The sequence below is a fragment of the Macrobrachium nipponense genome, chromosome 9, assembly GCF_015104395.2.
Source record: "Macrobrachium nipponense isolate FS-2020 chromosome 9, ASM1510439v2, whole genome shotgun sequence".
In the NCBI taxonomy this organism is placed as follows: Eukaryota; Metazoa; Arthropoda; class Malacostraca; order Decapoda; family Palaemonidae; genus Macrobrachium; species Macrobrachium nipponense.
The window spans coordinates 110761752-110765911 of NC_061110.1; the positions used below are offsets into that span (position 1 = coordinate 110761752).

Genomic DNA, 4160 nt, shown 5'->3' on the forward strand with positions numbered 1-4160 from the left:
CTTACCAGGGCTCCATTCGAGCTGCTGTGTCGATCGTCAGACAGGGATTTGACTCTAAAGACAGTTTCCTGTTGGTCTTGGCTTACCTCAGAGAGAGTTGGAGAGCTTCATGGCCTGAGTTATGATGTTAAACACCCCAGGGGTTGGGGTCTGCTGTCTTCGAATTTGTCTCGGAATTCATGGTTAAGACTCAAAATCCCTCAGTACACGATGATACGGTGTTGTAGACTTTTTGTTAGCACATGCCGAACCAAGAAAGAAGTGTCCAAGAATACATTTAATGGCTTTGTGAGGTGATTAAACAGGCATACTCCACACCTTCAAGTTCTTTCATGAATACTGTGCCTCTGCGAGTGCATGACGTCAGAGGATTGGTTCCTCTCTGGCTTTTAAGAAGAGCTTGTCTGATCATAGGCTTTTGAATGCTGGTTCCTGGCTTTGGGAAAACAATGATTTTTCACTTACCTTTTACCTGAATGATGTTGCCCACAGGTCCTTGGGACACTTTCTCCTTTGGGTCTAGTGGTGGCTGCCCAAGTTGCATAGCTCATCCAGTGCCTTGGCAGGACAGTTTGTATCTTACCTAAGATGATTGTGTGGAAGAGAGAATGAGTTAGTTGGCTGTTCCTTTCTCTTTTTTTCACCCCCCCTTTCTTCTTCTTACGGGCAGTTGAATAATAGGAACATGTCATATGCGGCGGGAATGGGGTCTGATACAGGTGAATGCAGCAGTCATACTGCTTATGCCCTTTTTGTTTGTATTCCATACAATATTGAGAAATCTGCTTCTCAGTAGTATTTACTCCTCTCTGTAGCAAAGGGATGGAGGAGAGGTGACAACCCCTTGTGGCCTATACATGGTTTGTTGTATGAACAGGTAGAGTTCTCTTCATCTTACCTGGGTGCAATGAATCTGGACATGTATCATTGTGTTTAATCCAGAGGGCTGAGTTTTTAGATACTCGCATATCTATTCTCTCATGGGCTCCGGACCCCTTTTAGAACTCGAACTTCTAGGAAGGGTGGGTAGGTCAGGTGGGCTGAACCTCCAGTCACTTCAGGTACTTGTACCTCCTATTTTTAGTTCCTCGTTGGACAAGTGGTTTTCACTCTCAGCTACCAATCCGATGGTCTGAAGTTCGATTCTAAGCTGGGCCAATGCAGAATCAGAAGGAATTTATTTCTGGTGAAAGAAATTAATTTCTCAATATAATGTGGTTCGGATCTCACAATAAGCTGTAGGTCCCGTTACTAGGTGACCAGTTGGTTCCTAGGCGCGTAAAAATATCTAATTCTTCAGGCCAGGCCTAGAGAGCTGTCAATCAGCTCACTGGTCTGGTAAAACTAAGATATACTTAACTTAACCACCTATTGTTAAGACCAAAGGTTTGTTACCCAGTAGAAACTACAATGCTCCCTCTTCTTATAAAAAACACCCTCCATTGCAACTTAGGCCAAGCACGACACTTCCGGGCATGGATTAGTAATGGTACAATAATTAGCTTGGCACCTACTGCAAGTCGTACGAGGATCTGTGTTTGTAGATGCCAAAAACCTGGAGCACGGGAAGGGGAATCCCTGAACCCCCAGGCACATGCATTGACAAGGGTTTTGGGTTGAAGACTCTGAGGACTCCATTACGAAAGCAACACACACACACACACACTACAAACACACTGAAAAAGAAAAGAAACACAGGCACAAATCAACCGGCTTGGAAGGAGAGCAAAACCGTAAGCGTCCACTCTCCAAGGTGGTTAAAGAAAGACTATCATGTCGTGGAATGTGATGCATGGTCACTGACCAGTTACCCACTCGTACGCAGGAGTTGCCAGATCTCACAGATTCCTTGCTATACATCTTTGATTGTTTTAACTTGTTCAGCTGGCATGCTAAAGATTATCCTATTGCTAAGACCGAAGGTTTGTTAGCTATGAAAAATACAAATTGATTAAAAAATTTGTCCATACTTTTTAATCAATTTGTATTTTTCATAGCTAACAAACCTGAGGTCTTAATGTTGATTGCCCACCTCTAGCCACCCCTCTCAGATCCTGGGATGGAAGAAAAAGACTAAGTGTATCATGGGATGCAGACATGGTCTGTGACCAGTCTTTACCTTGTATATGCATGTTGCCAGATGCCACTGATTCCTCCTTGCATTACAATCTTTGATTGCTGTTAACAGTTTTCCACCTGGCGCTAGAATGTATCCTATTGTTAACCTCAGGTTTGTTAGCTATGAAAAAATACAAATTTATTAAAAAAAAAAATTTCATTTTTTCAACAAACAGCTCCTTTCTTTCTCACTTTAATAGTACAGTAGTGCCTCAGGATACAAAATTAATCCGTTCCGAAGCGGCTTTCGTAACCTGATTTTTTTTTTTGTATCTTGAACCACATTTTACATGTAAATTGCATAATTCGTTCCAAGCCCTACAAAAAACACCACAGTAAATTTTATAATAATAAAGCTAATTGAACCAATAAACAATGAAATACAACAATTTGGACCTTCCATTCAGTACCTAACATAAACTAAATATACTACTATATGTACATGTAAATAAAGTGTTAGTGTACATGGTACAAGAAATACTGTACATACATATGTAGTCAAAATGTGGAAACCTTACCTTTCGAGTGAGGCGATCTCTGAAAGTGGTGACGGAGGAGGAGGACAAATGGCAGAAAACATGAACACTTAACTTTACAAAACACATTAAAAAATGGCAGAAAACATTATCACTAAACTTTACGAAACACATTAACAAATGGCAGAAACATTAACACTTACTTTACAAAAAAACTTAAAATTAATTAATATTTTTTTTTTTTTTTTTTTTTTTTTACCTTCGAACGCCAAAACTCGATTGATATCCTTGAGTTTGAGGTTTGGCCTTCAGCAGGACGTCTGTCACGGAAGCAAGCAAACTGGAGAGAGCCTAAGATCCTCTCCTGGCTTCTCCTGGACGTCTTTTTGGATTTCAAGAATTGCCTTGTCACCTTTGCAATCTCCTTTCTCTTTGCCGATGGAATGGAAAGAGTATGCGAATCCAAGTCCCATTGGATACCTAGCCACTGGAAACCTTGACTCTGGAGACAGGCGGGACTTGCCTCTGTTGATTTTGAACCCTAGGTGTTCTTGACGATCCATAGCTAACAAACACAAGCCAAAAAGGCAGATAAAAACAGAACGCAAAAATAACGTGCAGCTCTCGGAATGGCTATCAAAGGAATGCCGACCCTGACGCTACCTTCGGGTGGGTAGCAGGGAGTGAGCCGTTAGCACGGCTCCCCTTTTCTAAAGGGTTTTGATGTGGAAAAGGCTAATTGGAGAAGCTGCTGTGGTAGTGTTTTTCACTCGCCCCAGATTCATACCGACACCCTTTTGAGGAAAGTGAGCGAGTCAAAATATTCTGGCATGTCCAATTTAGCAGTTCTCTGGTATTTTAGCAATAATTTACCTTAGGAATAGATTTTTCCTGCGTCAAAATCCCTTTTTTTTTACTTTTTTATACTTAATGTTTTTTTTTTTTTTGTTAATTCCAATTTCTTCTTCACACTTTCAACTTTCTGTTTTTTCGTATCACTTGGATCTTCCTGTTTGCTACTACTACTAAAGGCCTTTTTTAAAAAATAACTATCCAGGGAAGATTGCTTCTGCCTGCTTTTCACAATGTTCCTGAAACGACTCAGGCTAAACGTCATTGAACTGCGCAAGCATACGACCTGTGTAAGCCTTTTTGGGGTGTCTCTTTTCTACAAATGATTGCACTTTATGAAAGCAGCTAGAGCATCCTTAATTTCTGCCGTTGTCATAGGGTCCTCCTCCTCCTCCCCGCCGCTGCTAGAGAACTCTTCTTGAACGAAGTTATGTTGCATGGCCTTCAACTCCTTCAGGTCATCCGTCGTAAGCTCCTCTTGTGCTCCTCGAGAAGGTCATTGATGTCGTCCTCGAAGACGAGCAGCCCATGGACTTGCCAAGAGCACGATCTCATCAAGATCTGGTTGCGAAACAGTTTCAGGATTGTCAACTGTTTCTGAATCTGCATCAGCTTCACCCACATTGAATCCCTCGAAGTCTTGGGGGAGGATACGGCAGAGGCAGAGTTTCCTCCCGAAGAATTTAAGGTTCGCCTCGAAACCTCCTGCCAAGC

At 41.8% G+C, this 4160-nt stretch overlaps 1 pseudogene; it reads right to left on the reverse strand.

The window, feature by feature from the left end:
• LOC135218234 (uncharacterized) overlaps positions 1–544 on the reverse strand; it is a 13671-nt pseudogene extending 13127 nt beyond the window's left edge.
• Between the last annotated feature and the right edge of the window lie 3616 nt (positions 545–4160).